The following is an 18,769-nucleotide window of genomic DNA, read 5'->3' on the forward strand; positions in this document are numbered from 1 at the left end:
ACCTTGCTGCACCAATGGTGTAGCAAGGGAGGGGCACAAAAGCAATCCGGAGAGGCATATTCCTCTATCTGTGCTGCAGAATGAAGCACGCATAGAAAGAGGAAGTAACCAGGAGAAATAAATATGTTTCTCCTTGCTACGCCTCTCCTGGGAAGGTGTATCTTATTAGCGCATTCCCAGGTTTCCCAGTTCTGGTAAATCTAGGAATGCGTCAAAAACCATAGGAGTTGTGTAGGAACACACTCGCAACGCCCATGGAATGCATCGCAGCCCTGTTTTGTCTGTCAACGCAGCGATTGGTGCTGCTTTGGTTTACTCGAGAGTTACGAAGCCACTCAGGGCCACACAAGATGGCTTTGCATGTCTTCATCAATTTCATTTTTGAGTTGCGACACGCATGGATCACGTTGCGTGGCGCAAGCGCGATGCAACTGGGGTCCTAAATATGCCCCTCAATTTGTCAAGGTAGAGGGAGAGGATGTGGTTGGTCAGCTAGACTGCCAACTTTGGTGCTGAAAACCAGGGTTCGAGCCTCGGGGTCGCGTCCACATCCTGGGATTCTGGGCAATTCACTTAATCTCCCCGGGCCTGAATGTGTAATGTAAATACGGTGCTCATGTACAGCGCTCCAATACCTTCGTGTCGAGTTCGCACTATATAAAAGATGCAATAAAAAAAGGTGAAATGAAAGAAACAAGCAGCTGCACCATGGTGAAGCTCCAATTACTTGCACCTCACGGAATATCACAGGGGATGTCTTCGGATGGTCTTGTAGCAGTGAAAGCAATTCTTGTAGCAGTGAAAGCAAAATACACTGCACAACACATGGATTCCGCAATTGATGAGTCTTCTTGTCAGCTTCTCGCAGTGGCGTAATGTAAAATTATGCCCCCACTGCAGAATGTGATGAGGGTCCCGAGTCTCCCATATTTCCTTGTCTTCGGGCTGAATGTGGGCCCAGTAAAGGTTTGGGAGCCCCCGGTGTCCTAAGACACCCCCCCCCGTACCGCTTAGCTGCAGGGGCCTTCTTGCTGATGACATAGTTCTTGGCATGAAGATTACATTAAACATAATCAACAGCCCTGTTTTGTCGGTCAAAAACAGGAAAATATTCAAAACATGAAAGTCACCCTACACACCCTTCGATTGCTGAAAGATGTATACTTGGAAATGGACCACACAAGTGATGGTGATGTCATTGCCCCACCATACAAATACCTTTCCATACATTGTAACACTCTAGCATGCATACAACATTTTGTAATAGAAAACAGCACAAAGGAATCACCTCAACCATCGGTATACAGTGGGAATGAAAACTTAGAGCCTCATTAATGAGGAAATCCAGCAGTGCCAGCGCAGATCAGCACAGCAATTCACCTTGCTGCACTGCACTGCATGACAGGGAAAGGGCAGGAATGCACCTCATTTAAGGCAATATGGCGCATTCCTGTCCTTTCCTATGTGCTGGCGCCCTTGTGGCAGCCGAGCGCCAATGCAGGCACCCTTGCACCATGGTGCAAGGGTGCCTGTGCTGCATGAAGGATTGTTTTTGTGCAGGAAGGGGCACCTTCCTGCACAAAACCAATCCTGGGAGGCATATTCCTCTTTCTATGTGTACTGCAGAATGCAGCACACATGGAAAGAGGAAGAAACAAGCAGAAATAGAGATATTTCTCCTAGTTACACCTCCCCAGAGAAGGTGTAAGTTTTTGCCTCATCCTCAGGTTTACCAGCTCTTGCAAATCTGGGGATGAGTTAATGTCCATGGGAGTTGCGTGGGAGCACCCTTTCAATGCCCATGAAACGCCTTCCCAGGGCAGAGTAACGTGATGCAGTGACTTGCGCTGAGTTGCATTACACCAGACTTTTTAAGCCACTCAGAGTCATGCAAAGTGGCTTTGCGTATCTTCCACAATCTGACTTAGAGTTTTGTGTCATGCATGTACCAGGATTTGTGGTGCAAACATGATGCAAGTCACTAATAAATGAGGTTCTTGTGCTATAAAAGCGCAATCTATTTTGTAGGTCAACTTTACAGTAGTCTTTCTTTTGTTCTTATTGCTCCTTGGCAACTCTGGACTGTTTGTGACACAACTGTTGCTGATTGTTAGCCAGGTCAAGACCAACTGAGAATTCTAATTCTGGATGCTTTGTCCTATCATGTAGTTCCTAAGAATCTCCAGGACCTGCGCTTTTTAGTTGACCTACACTGAGGGCTTGGTGTCCCAAACCATTTCGGACACCACCACAGGATATGTCAGCCGTTCGACCAGCTAGCTCTACAGTGCCACTACCACACCCTGTATCTTACAGTGGTGCAGGTAGTCTCTGGCAACCACTGAACATGACAAGCCTGATTCCTCAGGGATCGTGAAAAACAGTACAGTACTTTTCGCTCAGACACTTGTGCTCACTTTCTCTCAGAAAAAACATAGGATGGTGATTAGGAATGTTTCAGTGAGTATTCATTGGTCCAGCAACAGTCTTGTGTAAAACATATGTGCTCCGGCGATCAGGAGACAGAAGCATACAAAAGAGATTGCTAGAACCAATATAGTAAATAGCAGATACGTTTCTACCATAGTGCTAATAAGATGAACATGAGTAGTTAATAAATCCAAGGAAGCAGCTGTTCACAGGAAGACTTTATTATATCCAACCACCGACAGGACTTGCCAACAGGTCCGCACTCCAGTGTCTCCTGAGTCAGAATGCCAGTCTGTCATAGAACCATCAGACTCACATTCTGTCACCAGGACAACCACTGACATAGCACAGAACACAGAAATACAAGCAGATTACAACACATCCCCTTTACCAACAAACAAAAAGAAACAAACCTCCAGAAAACAAAATGAATGAACTAGGAAAGAAAAGCAATATACCAAGCATTTACACAAACAACTAAAATTCAAGAAACACAAGAAAAATAGCACTAATACAAAACATAATCTCTAAACTTTGAAGGCAAGTGCCCTCGTCTATGCAACCTCCCAAAACCCTCATTTCCCCCTACAGTAACAGGACCATGAGCACTGGCTGCACCCGGAACTGGGGCATCAGACTTAATCAATCTAGACATACTCCAAGTGCAACCATTGTCCAAGGTCACCACATTTTTTTTAATTGCAATAATTACAAAAGGACCAGATAGATTAGACACCCCTTTGTAACAACGTTTCACACCCTTCACCCAAACTTTATCCCCAACATTCCACACCCTTTCCTTCACAGACTTCTTGTCATCATAACGCTCCTTGTATCGTGCCTGATACTCAGAAAGCCTAGTTTTCCTCTCCTCCTCACACACACCCTTACTCACCCATTTAGGCAGCCAACCCGGATTCAACTTAGAAACTGCTAACCTCCCCCTTAAAGCTTCAAAAGGAGATTTCCGAGAAATCGCATTGGGAACAGTACGATGAGCCCACCAGGTTTCCCTCAACACATCATTCAAAGAGACCTTGGAATCAAGCGCCCTCTGAACACAACTCTTGACAACCCTGTTCATCCTCTCCGTGAGACCATTAGCCTGTGGAAAATATAATGCAGTCTTCTGATGAACTATCCCTAGCCCATCAAGAAAAATTTGCATCTCTTGGGAGACGAACTGCACACCATTGTCAGTAACCAGAAACTTGGGCACCCCTTCAGAAATAAAAACATCCTTAAGAAACTCAATTATAGACTTGGAATTGACCGTGGCCATGCACTTGGTAATAACCCATTTTGATGTATAATCTACCAAAAGCACAACAAACCTCTCGTGAGACGGCATTAATTCCAACGGACCCATGATGTCCAACCCCAACTTAGTCCACACTGCATCTGGTACATCCACAGGTGAAAGGGGAACCTGATTGGTCACATGAGACTTGTCATTAATAGCACACAAATGACAATCTTTAACAACAGCTTCCACCACTCGATCCATCCCTGGCCACCAGTACCTTTCCCTAACACGTGCTTTTGTGAGACTTCTCCCAAGATGTCCCTCATGGGCCAAATTAACCACCTTATCCCTGAGGACACCAGGCGGAACCAATCTATCCCCCCTCATCAATTTGCCTCCACAAAAAGATAATTCATCCCTTACACTCCAAAATGGTTCCACAACAGGATTAAGATCTTTGTAACTTGGCCAGCCCTTAGCTACAAACTCTTTCAAGGAAACAAAAACCTCGTCTTCATCAGCACCAGCCAACCACTCTTTCTCTGAGAGCGGATCTTCCATCACCCAATTCACATACTCAGACACATCACCAATATCTTCACCACACACTGGCAACCTTGACAAACAATCAGCTGATTTGTTACTCAAACCAGAAATGTAGTGCACACGAAAATTAAACTCCTGCAACCCCTCACTCCATCTCTTAAGCCTAGGAGTCAAATGGTCACTGTGATGACACGAGAAAATTTGAACCAGAGGGCGATGATCAGATTTTACATCAAAAGGAATCCCCCATAAATAAAACTTAAAATGATGTATGGCCCAAAACACACTCAATGCCTCCCTCTCAATACAGGAATAGTTAACCTCTGCATCTCTGAGAGCCCTGGAGGCAAAAGCCACAACCTTCTCTACGCCATCCTCCACCTGCGAAAGCACTGCCCCCAGACCCTTGAGACTCGCATCTGTTGTAAGGATGGTTCTTAATTTTGCATCAAAATGACCCAAAGTGGGCATTTTTCCAATTTCTGATTTAACTGACTCAAAAGCTCTCTCACACTCAGGTGTCCAGACAAAATGCACCCCTTTCTTCAGTAAAACCCTAATTGGTTCAACCACACTGGCAAACCCCCTCACAAATTTGGAGTAAAACTCCGCCATGCCCAGAAAAGACCTAACCTGCTCCTTGTCCTGCGGGGCAGGGGCCAACACAATACTCTCTGCCAACTTGAGTTTGGGTTGTATACCCTCTCCAGAAATAACGTGTCCCAGATATGTCACAGATTTCAACCCTATACGACACTTGTCTCTTTTAAGAGTGAGCCCTCTTTCCCTCAACTTGCATAACACAGATCTCAAAACCCTTTCATGCTCACTCTCACACTTCCCATAAGCTAAAATATCGTCTTGAAAGAACAAGACATTAGGAAGATCTCCCAGTACCACCTTCATAATTCTTTGGAAACACGCTGCGGCTGAAGCCAGCCCAAAAGGCATCCTCAAAAACTGGTAAGCTCCCAAAGGAGTGACAAAAGATGTTAGATGTCTAGAACTTTTGTGAAGTTTAACCTGATGATACGCGGAGGACAAGTCCAACACGCTAAAAACTTTGGCCCCCTTTAGCAAACTGATGCATTCAGAAATGTTAGGAAGAGGTTGTCGATCAACCCAAATCCACTCATTTAATCCGCGCAAGTCCACACACATCCTCACCGCTGCTCCCCCATCCTTGGGTGCCAAAACCACTGGGGCCAACCACTCTGACGCCTCAATCTCCTCAATCACCTTCAGATCCAGCAATCTTTTGAGTTCCATCTTCAGTGGTTCCATCATTAAATTTGGTACCCTACGTACCTTATGTACACAAGGCTTAGCTGAGCTCTTCAAAATAATCCGATGCTCAAAACCATTCAAACAACCAAGATTATCCGAAAACACTTCCGGAAAATCTTTGACATATTTTTCATCACCAACCACATCATCAACCTTCGAAATTCTCCCACTCAACCTCTCACACAATTCATCCATCAACATTACTTGATCTCTCGGGTCACTGGCATTGGGATTTAAAATTATACCCAAGTCACGTTGATGCCTCCACCCCAGCAGATTGTCACCCCTCACAGCAACATAAACTTTCCCAGTTATCACCCTCTGTTTAAATCCAATCTTGGCAGTTACATATCCAACAATGTCCACACGGGAACCACCATAACTAAAAGGAGCAATATCCGGAGGTTGTAACATCATGCTATCCAACCCAACCACCTCATCCCAAATCTTGTTCCCAATCAAGGTGAAAGGCGAGCCAGAATCAGCCATGACCGTGAAGTTGTTGCCATCAACAGAAATGTCACAAAAAGGCATGGTGACCCTACCCGAGTCCACCTTGTCACCTACTTCAGAAATGTTGGATATAACTAACGTACGAATCATTTCAGAAGGATTTTCTACATTATGACTCTTCTTGGATGATTTACAAACCCGGGCATAATGCCCCTTGATACCACAGTTTAAACATATTGAGTCTCTGGCATAACAGTTAGGAAAACTGGAGGAATGTGAAAAACTTCCACATCTGTAACAGCGCATCCTCCTACTGTCATTGCTATTCTTCTCCCTATCAAAAACACGCTGTTGTCGAGGGTCACGCTCATTTTTTTGTTGAATGTCTTTGTCTTTACCGCCAGCAACATGTGACTGCGTGATCTTCAAAGTGTTCTTATTCCTCGTACCCAAAGATACTTTAGCAATCCCCTCAGGAAAATCAGTCTCATCGTCACACTCTGCCATGGAGTGGACACTACCTTGACCTCTCTTCATACTGTCATTATGAGCTAGATTACCATCCTCTTTGTCTTTCCTAATTTCTTTCACCCAGGAAGAAGTGTTTTCAACACCTTCTACTATTGCGATTGCCTCAGTCAGAGAGGGATTTTTAGACAGTAACTTCCCTTGTACCCTTGAACTATTTGTGCACCGCACAAGTTGATCCCTTACTAAGGAGTCTGATAATTCGCCAAAGTCACAGGTGCGTGCTAAAGTTTTTAAAGAAGCAATATAAGTTCCAACTCTTTCTGTAGGACCCTGAATCCTTGTGAAAAATCTATGGCGTTCTAAAACCACATTTATACGTGGACCAAAATATGTCTCTAACATTGTCATAGACATTTCATAGACATCTGATGGCTCTCCATCACCACTACCAATAGTCAGAGGATCCATGCTGTCGTAGGTGTTCCTGCCTTCAACACCTAAATTGTGTAATAATATGGCTTGTTTCCGTACAGCAGAGAATTTTTCTCCCCCAATTGCTACCAAATAGGAATCAAATAGGTTCCGCCACCTCTTCCAGGGAAGAAGGGGTTCACCCTTTTCAGATAAAAATGCTGGGGGTTGGGACATGCTGGTGGAAGTGGCCATATTTCAAACAATGTCCAACCAATTTAGATAATCAGAAAAACGACAAAAATCCAGATAACTGTCTCACCTCAAAGTTTCCTCGCAACTACAATGCTAGAATGCGAAGCGATTGAAAAAAAACGATTGCGAAGAATATCCCAATCCAAAATGGCCGTCACGCACACTGACGTGAGGTGTGGAAACAGCCCAATCTAAAATGGCCGCTACGTTCGATGACGCTGTCCCAATCCAAAATGGCCGTCACGCTCACTGACGTGAAGTGTGGAAACAGCCCAAACTAAAATGGCCTCCACGCTTGATGACGCTTCACGCTTCACGCTTCACCCTTCGTAACGTGAGCGTCGATGTCACCACGTTGGAACTCCAGCCTGAGTTACAGAACGAAGGACGAGACGCGAGCGAAGAGGGTTGCCATGGAGACAGCAGCGCACAGAAATGGCCTCGTGAGACGTTTGAAAGTAAGTAATGTTGAACGTTGGCAGTAACGTTTCCCAATACTTTTGGAGAGTCAAGAAAAATCCATTTACGATCCAAGTCTCTATGCAAATTGTATCTCAGTAGAGTAGATCGGCAAGTCCATCCAGTAGCCAATGAATATTCGAGGCAAATCCGTTAAATCCAATCCGTTTAAGTCAAGGTTAGACCAAAACCAATCAATCCAGCGTAGGTTCGCAGGGGAATCGGTGGTTGCAGCTTGTCCCCAATCAAGCAACTCGTCGCCAGTAATAAATCCAAGGAAGCAGCTGTTCACAGGAAGACTTTATTATATCCAACCACCGACAGGACTTGCCAACAGGTCCGCACTCCAGTGTCTCCTGAGTCAGAATGCCAGTCTGTCATAGAACCATCAGACTCACATTCTGTCACCAGGACAACCACTGACATAGCACAGAACACAGAAATACAAGCAGATTACAACAGTAGTTCAGATAAAAACAGTAGCACTTGCATATTCCTAAAATGCGCGCCCTAGGTGATTTGCCTAAATGTACCTAGCCTACATCTCTCTGTGTAGCATGTATATGTACGTATGTAGCCAAGAAAACCCTAAGGAAGAACCAGCCCCCTCACCTGATGGTTGAGAAGGAAGGACCCCGTCTCTGCTTTGAGGATGACACCCCGCAAGGGATGTCAGACAGCTGAATGTCGATGATTCAGCATGCAGGACTCCGTGTCAGCTTGGAAGGAATTCTCCTTCAATTTGCATGGGGGAATAAGGGTCGTATATACTAGAGTGGTCACTCCAGAGTTTCTTCTAGAATCAATATGTTTTGAAAGCAATCACAACTGTTTTGAAAACAATCCTGAATGTTTTCCCAAACAAATGCGATCATGCACAGCTGGCTGTTGGCCAAGAATGAAAAAAGTAGTGACCCTTTTAGGAAATAATTATACCGTGCCTGAGGACATGTTTATGTACGTCAGGTACAGGGATTTTGATAGAATAGCAAGAGCCTGGTGTTGAAGAGACAGGGGCAAGCTACTACGTAAAAGATCACCTGTTTAGAATCAGTATTTTCATGTGGATGGGACAATGTATGTGAATGGAGTATACATGACAGGACTATCCTAAAGGACATGACAGTACTTCGCTTCTTTGGAACTTCTGGGAAAGCTGGAGGCTCTAGGTTTTTTCAAAAGTCTCTTGGTTCCATGCTTTCTGATAGTCATCCTCTGTATGGTCTCTTTCCAGAATCCAAAAATGATACAACTAACTATATTTTCCCTTTTAAAGGGTCAAACCATTCCATATAAATATGTCCAAATGTCTAAGTTTTGTGTTTTTATTACCCTGTTACTGATATTTTAACACTGCGCTAAAATTAGGCCTGAGCGGTAAATTTCGTTCCGCTCGCGGTATTTGCGATATTTTGACATTTTCACGTTCCGCGGAGAGCGCGAAAATGTCAAAACGTTCGCAACCTGCCACGAAACGGACGTATTTTTCTTGTTCGCGCTTTAAAAATGCATTCTCGTGCCGCGGTCGCGGCTTACCGGGTCCCTGCATTCTCCGACGAGTTTTCCTATCCATTCACGCGCGCCACAAGAAGTTGGATTGTTGGTAGCTGGTCACGCTATCCCACGAGAGTTTGTGATCGCGAACACGTCATTGCGATCGCAAACAGGAAATAAGCATCGCTAGCAAGATGGCCGTGCCCATTAGCGACCGCATGGGTAAGTTGGAGATATATTTCCCCGCGAGCACGCAAAAACACATCGCGAACGGGCGGGAAAAGCAATCTCCACATCTTCGCGAAAGTTTCGCAAGCTCGTGGAGATTTTGCGCAATTTCGCAATAATTTGCGAAAGCCAATTTAGCAAATTCCGCCCACCCTTAGCTAAAATGTATTTTGAACAGAAATTATATTTCCTCTTGCATGTTTGGGTTCTTCATTTAGGTCAGTTGCAGGTGAACAATTCAGCCATACATTTGAAGGCTGGTGTACATTACAGATACGTGCGATGAACTACCATCAGTGAATCTAAAGACAAAAGCCAACCAGCCCAAGCTAGTGCCCAGTTTATTTGATATACTTTTGCATTGCTTATGTGGCAGACCAACACGAATAAGCAGACATGGCACCAACGTCATGACAGCAGAACCAGGGTCACCTACAAGAATAATTTCAGCCTATAGATTAGCTCTTGAACCTCAACAAGCAGCAAATCACTTTTATGTACAGGAACTGGCTCATTCTCAAGAATTGTCTTAGTGTACCCCTCCTCTCTTGGATCAGGAGAGATTGTTTCTGAGTGCTGGACCTGACATCCTTTGTGTGGTTTTCTCCAATGTTTTGCTTTCCATCCTCCTGTTTTTGCAGACTTTAGGACTCTGCACTCTTTATAAACTGCTAACCACTGCTAACCAGTGTTAAAATGCTTGTGCTGTCTCCTCTAACCATGGTAACAATGGCTTACCCCCAATTGGCACATTTAATTTACTTGTAAGTCCCTTGCACAGTGGCACTTCATGTACCCAGGGCCTGTATATTAAAAGTTACTAGTAGGCCTGCAGCACTCATTGTGCTACCTACTGAAGTGGTCTCTTAAACATGTCTTAGGCCTGCCATTGCAGCCTTTATGTGCATTTTTAAACTACCTTTTCGACCTGGCGTTAAAAAGCTTTTGCCAGGCCTGAACCTTCTTTTTAATACATATAAGCCACCCATAGGGTAGGCCCTAAATAGCCAATATGGTAGGGTGTAGTGTATTTAAAAAGTTGGACATGCACTTTTAAGTTTTACATGTCCAGGTAGTGAAACAAATCTTTAATTAATTTTTCACTACTGCAGGCTTACCTCTCACATAGGATAACATTTGGTTACCTTATTAGATTTAATAAGGGGTAACTTTCAAGTGGGAGAAATTAGAAATGTCAAGTTTGGTGTCTTAAGAATTGTAATTTAAAACCCCCTTTAATGCTAAAGTTTGATTTTAAGTCACAATTCAGAAAATGCCATTTTTAGAAAGTTATAGTAACAAACTCAAGCAGGTTACCCATAAACCCGACAGAGACCAGGGTAATTATTGTATAGCATATGACAGTGTCTCAAAGGGTATTGTTTGGTAGAGAATTTATACAAGAGCACAATAAATTGCCAAGAACAAGGGGAGGGGAGCAGGGAGACAAAAGACCTGAAGACAGAAAGCTTAAAGAATTGCTTCTCATATATATTTGGTTATACGGTCAAAGATAAATAGATAAACATAAATGCACTGTGTTATATTAAATGTCATGTAAACTAATATATACTGTGCAAAAGTGCTTGTGAGAGAGTGAACGGCGCTGGTGACACGTGAAGGAGTATATACAGCAGGAAGAAGGGCGCAAAAACATGTGATATACACAGTGTACTCTTAGGTTGCCCTTACATTAGGTACATTATGAACAGATTAATTCTTCTCGGCAATCACAAGGGAGGCGCCGTAAATTACGCTGTGGGAGTCGACAGCATTTTGTCCTTTATACAGTATTAGGCCATCATCAGGACCAAATTAGGTTACAGAGCTGTATGAAAAAATAATAATAACATTCAATGGTGGACCTTAGACAGAAAATGTTTTAAAGGACGAAAGATGACAGAATAAATACCACAGTGCCAAGGTGATGAGCCAAATGAATGAGTGGACAGTGCTAAAGGTTAGCAACCAAATGGCCATGTGAGGTCGTGTAGCGTCAAGAAGCATGCCAGAGTCACAATAGGAAATTATTGTGCCTAGGCTCAGATAATTTGAAAGAGAATCAGGGTGAAAAACACAGACAAGAGGTTGAAAATAAGCACTGACCTGTGAAGCCACGGCAATGAGAACAAATTTGGAAGGGCACTTAAGGCATGGAAAAGGGATGGCTTCTTACTTATTAGGCGGCTGCACACTGAGGCGCTGGGGAAGAGGATGAAGAGGTTATCAATCAATCAAAGTAATCTTTATTTCGGTCATAGACCATAAAAAATAATCAATCCAAAAAACATACATTATTAAAAAGGAGAATATTACAATTCGTAAAAGGTATATACAATAAAGATTACATTAATTCATAAGCAATTCATTAAAACAATGGGCAAAAGAGTAAAAGTTTAAAATGATTATAAAAACAGTGGTCCGTAAAATCAGGGGCTGTTTGGTTAAGCCTAAGGGTAAGGCATTAGAAGAGAGCATCTCCTTCGCCACACAGCATGCCAAAAACGTGATACCGAGAAGACTATGGGTAGTGATGTATCAGTCTTCAAGATTCTGTAGGCAACCTTACAGTGTGGAGTCCCCATGTTCCTACAGAGTTGGAGAAGCCAGCGTTTTCTGATTAGTTTGTATGTGGGACAGAAGAAAAGAAAGTGTAAGTCAGTTTCACTGTTGGCTCCGCAAGTTGGGCAATCAGAAGGATTGTCAGTCGACCACTTTCCTGTAAAAGCTCTCAGGGGCAATGTGCCATATCTAAATTGCATGTACAATTTTCTAGAGACATTAGGCTCAATCAGGTCTAAAACGGGTTCTATTTTGAACTCCACCTTAATGTTAAAAAAATCCATAGTCAGTGGGCCTAATTTGTTATTGGCTAACATCATATTTTTATTGTTTAACCAAAATGCATTAGCCAATTCGGCTCTAGAGAGTTTAGGGGCAGTTATTTCTGGATGAAGCCATAGAGCAGGAAACCCTAGTCTAGTAAGCTCCCTTTTAATATATAGCAACCACGGTATATTGGCTAGGCCAGAAAGGGTCATTAGTGATTTTAGATCGTTTTGGTAGTTCACTAGCTCCGGTGTTGCCCACAGCCTACGCCAGTACAGTAATGGCCTTAATGCAATTTCATCCTGGATAGGCCTAACTCCCAAGTCCAATCTAAGTGGTGTGAGGGGTGTGCTTGGTGGTAGGGACAGTAATGACCTTAAGAACGAATTCTCAAATCTGCCGATATCTCCAGTTAGGCAGTGCCCCCAAAGTTCAACCCCATAAAAAGTTGCAGCCCGTGCTTGTGCTTTGTATATCTCAATGGTGGGTGCTATGGGTTTGGAGGTGGTCGCTCTATACATTTTGAGGATCCCACCGCAGGTCTGCGTGAGTCGTAATTTAGCTTTTGCTAACTGGGGACCCCATTCCATCCTATCTGAAAGTGTGACTCCGAGATATTCAAACACTGTGACCCTGTCCAATGTAGCACCATTAAGAGAAGGATTAGGGCCATTTTTTTTGGGCGGGTTGCACACCATAAATTTTGTTTTTGAGGAATTAACCTCGAGCCCTCTGTGGGAACAAAATTCAGAAAAGCTGTCAAGGGCACGCTGTATCCCCATAGGGTATTTTGACACCAGCAGAGTATCATCAGCAAACATTAGTGCCACCACCTGCTCGTTGTTGAGTTTGGGGGCATCGATGTCCTTAACTCCCCTCAGGTGGGGCACTAATGCGTTAGTGTAAAGGGAAAATAGGGTTGGGGCCAGGACACATCCCTGTCTAACTCCACGATTAAAAGGGAACTTTGGAGTCAGATTGCCCCTCTTATCACACCTGACTTGGGCAAAGTTGTCGTTGTGGAGCCGTTTTATAATCCCAAGTAGGCAAGCGGGCATCCCCATCTCAGCCAAGACCGCCAAAGGGTTTGCCGAGGGACTAAGTCAAAAGCTGCTTTGAGATCGTCGAAGATAAGGTAGAGGCTGCCACCCTCTACCCGCACGGTTTTCCAGTAAAGAAGTTGTAGGCGAAAAAGTTGGTCCACCGTGGATGTCTTCTCTCTGAAGCCAGCCTGGTAAGGAGTTAGTATTGATTTTTCATCCATCCAGGCTTGCACTCGATCTAGAATGATATGGGCAAAGAACTTCTGGCTAACGTCAATTAAACTAATCGGGCGGTAGTTATTTGGCAAGAGTGGGGAGCCCTTCTTGAAAATCGGGACTATCTCGGCGCCATCCCAGGTATTGGGAATGGGGACACCGTGGAGTATAGCATTATAAAGAGAGCAAAGGTAAGGAATCCACACCTCAGGTTTATGCTTATATAGGTCCCCGGGTATTTTATCAAGGCCTGGCGCCTTTCCTACTGGGAGTCTATTTACAGCTTTTTCTACTTCCTTAAGGGTTATATTATCAGTGGGTTCGTCATTTGAATCAGAGAGAAATGAGGCCTCAATAGCGGGAGCCGAGGGAGCATATAAGCTCTGATAATGATCAATCCATAGGCTCGGTGCGATGTTGGGGTCATCGGCTATTAGGCCTTCCTTTGTGTCTGATTGAATGATTGCCCAGAATTCTCTCATATCTTTTTTTAGTAAGGGCTCTTTTAATGTCCTCCCATTTATCATATTCCCAATTCTGCTTAGCCACTTTTACAACCTGCTTATATTCAGTTCTCCTCATAGCCACCCTGGTCTTATCACCAGATTTTAGTGAAGCCAATAGAGCTAGTTTGGCCCTCCTGCATTCGGTGTTAAACCAGGAAAGGGCCTTCAGGGTTTGCTTCTTCATAAATACCAATGGGTTTAAGAGATTACCCAATGTGGAAACTAACTCAGTATGGATTTGAGGCACATGAATTTCCCTGATATCGCTGGACTGGTCAAAAATGTAACACATTTGTGCGAGAGCTTTACATGTGGCCGAGTAAATGGAACAAATTTTGTCCGGGGATTTAAGAATCATCAGCCACTTAAGACGTCTTCTATCGCCAGAGAGAAATAGTGGTCTGGGCTTCCCGCTGTTTTGTGTGGGACTATTCTCCATCACTAAAGTCAGGTCGAGGATCAAAGCATTGTGGTCACTATCATGGCGAGGGTGAATCACAAAATCCATAACCCTCGACCATGTTTTGACCTCGACCATGATGTAGTCAATACGTGAGGTCTGACCGGGACGATTAAAAGTGTGGTTCCCCTCTAGATCCGACAGGGAACGCCCATTGCAGGCTCTAAGTGAGTTAGTCAGTGTTAGGGAGTTAATTTGCAAGGCTAAGGGTGTCCAAGCTTTGGTAGGTGGAATTTGGAGGGCCGGTATGAACCACTGTTCGTCCTCCTCCCTAGTAATAGGATCAATGAGCCCTGGTAGGGGCTCGAACTGACAATTAAAATCGCCAGCAACAACCAGGATGCCCTTATCTGCTACTGATTGGATAAATTTATCCAGAGTTTCTAGCGTAGGAGATTCACTACCTGACTTGGTGGGACGGGAATAAACATTAAGCAAAATGAGGGCAGACCCTGAGGGAAATGTAAGTTGTAAGCATTGCAAATCACTAGTTTGCGTAGCAATTTCAGAGATTACACATCCCAAATGTGACCCTATAAGAATAGACAACCCACCAGATGGCCTACCCCTAGGACCCGCAAGGGCTAAGCTATTAACTGTAAGAAAGCCCTTTTTTGTAAATTCTTCTTTTGCCCAAGTCTCCTGGAGAAAGCAGATGTCATGGTGGTTAATGAAAGAATTCCAGTATGGGCAGAGAAGTTTGTTAACAATGCCCGCGACGTTCCAAGATAATACTTTTAATTGGTTATTTGGGTGAGTATTCTTTCTTTCTGGTTGCGGGACAGTAGGCGAGGGGAAAGAAGAATCACGAGTCACCTCGCTATGTATGGGTCTGGGGGGGAGGGAATCAGTGGAAGTAATAGTATTATGGGGAACAATGTGTGGAAAGGAAAAAATATAACTAATAATGGCATTACCTAGCGAAGGGGAGGGCAAAGCCCTTTTATTTACTGTTGGGTCAGTTGAATTATCCAGTCAATCACGTCCTCTAGCGGAGCAAATCAATTGTGTACGGGAATTCCGAAGTATGGAATATTCGAATTAGTTCTCTGTGGTACATTTAGAGGTAACCCAATATCTGTAGAGATAGAGCCAATTCGATGGGGGACAGGGTTCCAGGGTGCCTGAGGATAGAAGTATTCAAGGGGGAACGCGTTGATTGAAGTTTGGTGTCCTAGGGATAGTATAGGATGGGTAAGAATCTTTTGATTGGTCTGTAGATATCTGAAATTAATGACCACGCAATCCCCCCTAAAGCTTTTTCCCGTTGTTCCTATCCATGCAACCCTTCTCACCATCAGGATCTCATTGGCCATCTCATAAGGGAATTGTTTGTATCTTGCCAGCCAGAAAAAGACTTTATTTCGCAGGTCAAGATGATTTTCTTTCGTACCTTCCCTAAGTTTGGGGACACCAGTCAGTATGGTCACATACGGGGATGCAGCTGGGGGAAGATTGATAGTTGGCAGGTTTGTGGCAGAAATCACAGTATTGTTTTCCAAGGGTTTTTTGCGAGCTATAGCAGAAGTAGATAAGGGCTCACTTGTCCTAGTAATCTGGGTTGAAGGGGTTTGTATATTAGGACATAGTTCTTGTGCGTGAGAAGCATAAGAAGAGGGCCTTCTAGTTCTATTATTTGTGAGGGGTCCCTCTGTCGATGTGCAGGGCTGGGTTGCCTTAGTTTGCCCAGCCTTGCATTGGGTGAACACTGGGGCTAACAATGGAGTCTGGGATGTAGATAGGCCGTCCTTTTGGGCGTTTGATGTACTAAGCGTAAAGTTACAGGGAGGGTCAATATGTGCTTTCGTAAGGCTCTGGACTAGTTTTAAAATGGGGGCTACCTCAACAATATTGGTCACCACTGAATGCACCCAAGCAGGGTATGATGTATCCTGAGAAGATGTAAGTAATGTGGTGGTGGCAGCAGTTTGGGTACTAGAGTGTGTAGATTCCTTTGCCGGGATCCCTTTAGTCTTCCTTCTCTTTTTACAAGCCCTTGTAACTTTCCTTTTTCCCTTGATTTTGGGGGGTACAAATGTAAAACCCTCAGTGCCCGTAGATGCTATTGTAGAATCTTTCGTAATTACGACCGATGGAGGGCAGGACTGACTGATATGGGATTCATTACAATCTAGCTCAATGAGGTGGACAGGTGACTCCAACGGTGGAAAATCGGGGGTTAAGGAGAGACGGCGCTCAGTTAATTCGATTTCCGAAGTGACCACGCCAATAGCTTTTTGAAGCATTAGGTCTATTGCAGTGGGGAGTTTGCCATCAGAAACTAATGGTTTCGCTTGTTGTTTTGTTGCACATGCACGAGCCCCTTGCACACGCTTAGGAAGAGTAGGTTTAGGCATGATGTACCTGTTAGGGACCTAACAATTCTACACCCCCAAATCGCTTACACGGCACAATGTCAAATCTCAGCAGTACCTTGTGTCCTTCGTACGGGATATTTGATGCTGGATAAAAGGGATGTGGCCCAGCCCAGCCTCTTCCAGTCACTGACGGCTACAGACGGTCCCGCCCTTGTCCCGGGCTTAGCCCGGCGCCGCCCGCGTGTGTCCCGCAACGCGGAGGGAACCGCGTCCTTTTGTGCGCCTCCGGGAGCGTGGGTGTCGTCAACGCCCGCTATGGAGCCTGGGAGCTGTAGTCTCCCCCTGCTCTCGGCCGCGAGATGAAACAGCGGCGGCCGGGGAGACAACAGCGTGTAGGGCCCAGGAACAGCGGCGGTAATCACAGGCAAAACAGGGCAGCAACGGAGTCCCCCAGCAGGTAAGGTCAGCTTCAGGTTCTGTTCCCCGCTCCACCGAAGGAACCGCATCCTTTTGTGCGCCTCCGGGTGCGTGGGTGTCGTCAACGCCCGCTATGGAGCCTGGGAGCTGTAGTCTCCCCATGCTCTCGGCCGCGAGATGAAACAGCGGCGGCAGGGGAGACAACAGCGTGTAGGGCCCAGGAACAGCGGCGGTAATCACAGGCAAAACAGGGCAGCAACGGAGTCCCCCAGCAGGTAAGGTCAGCTTCAGGTTCTGTGCCCCGCTCCACCGAAGGAACCGCGTCCTTTTGTGCGCCTCCGGGCGCGTGGGTGTCGTCAACGCCCGCTATGGAGCCTGGGAGCTGTAGTCCCCCCCTGCTCTCGGCCGTGAGATGAAACAGCGGCGGCAGGGGAGACAACAGCGTGTAGGGCCCAGGAACAGCGGCGGTAATCACAGGCAAAACAGGGCAGCAATGGAGTCCCCCAGCAGGTAAGGTCAGCTTCAGGTTCTGTTCCCCGCTCCACCGAAGGAACCGCGTCCTTTTGTGCGCCTCCCGGTGCGTGGGTGTCGTCAACACCCGCTATGGAGCCTGGGAGCTGTAGTCTCCCCCTGCTCTCGGCCGCGAGATGAAACAGCGGCGGCAGGGGAGACAACAGCGTGTAGGGCCCAGGAACAGCGGCGGTAATCACCGGCAAAACAGGGCAGCAACGGAGTCCCCCAGCAGGTAAGGTCAGCTTCAGGTTCTGGTTATAGTTGAGACCAATGGAGGGTCTGATGGCGGGAAAAAAGTAAGCGACTTACTAAATTGGTGTGCTTCAAGCCACGATGGTTATTGAGTAATTGAATTGAGGCACGGTTCAAGCGCCCATCAGAGAGAAGGAGACAGGTCGAGGAACATTAGAATTGGGCCGTGAAAGGGGGCTGACCCATCCAGAAACCAGAAGGAGGTACAAATTGCGCAGCCACTTACTTGGGACTGACGGCAGGCGCATAAATCAAGCCCGGAGAGGGACTTCAGGTGGTGGGAGTGAAATATGTAACCGGTGTGTGTGCGGTAGATCGTGCCAGCTTCTGGGAGGGCTGCACGGGAACTTAGAAAGTAATACATCCATTTATATGGGGGCAAAAATAAGGGGGTGGAGTAAATGGAAGAAGGCTTGGGATAAGAACGAGCACCAAAATGTTGTAGGCACGCGGAAGTACTTAATATTGTAAGGGTGATCGCATCAGTGGCAGGGTTCAGTGCTGTGGTCGACAGGGCAGGGGAGGGAATCAAACGTGGTTCCGGATTGAGTCCGGTAGGAAATGACAATGCAAGGGCAATATTTATTGGATGGGCCGTGGGGGGTATGAGAAACTGTCATATGCTATACAATTTTTAGAAAGTTTTAGAAAGTTGGCATTTTCTTGTCATGACCATTTGGTGCCTGCAGCCTGTATCCTGGGTCACATGACTAGGCATAGCTGGCAGTTGGTGTTTGTGTATTGCTCCCACACTATGAGACAAAGGGCATATAGGGGTTACAGGGTGGGCCATATCTGACTTGACGGGGATAGGAGCTGTCACCTACAACACTTGACCACCAGGAAGCCTCTGCCTTATCACACCCACAAAGAGTTTGACACTAGTCTTTGTGCCCCAGAAAAGCTAGGGCCAGGGCAGGGAGGCAGGAAATTCC

The sequence above is a fragment of the Triturus cristatus genome, chromosome 6 (genome assembly GCF_964204655.1).
Source record: "Triturus cristatus chromosome 6, aTriCri1.1, whole genome shotgun sequence".
NCBI classification, from domain to species: domain Eukaryota; kingdom Metazoa; phylum Chordata; class Amphibia; order Caudata; family Salamandridae; genus Triturus; species Triturus cristatus.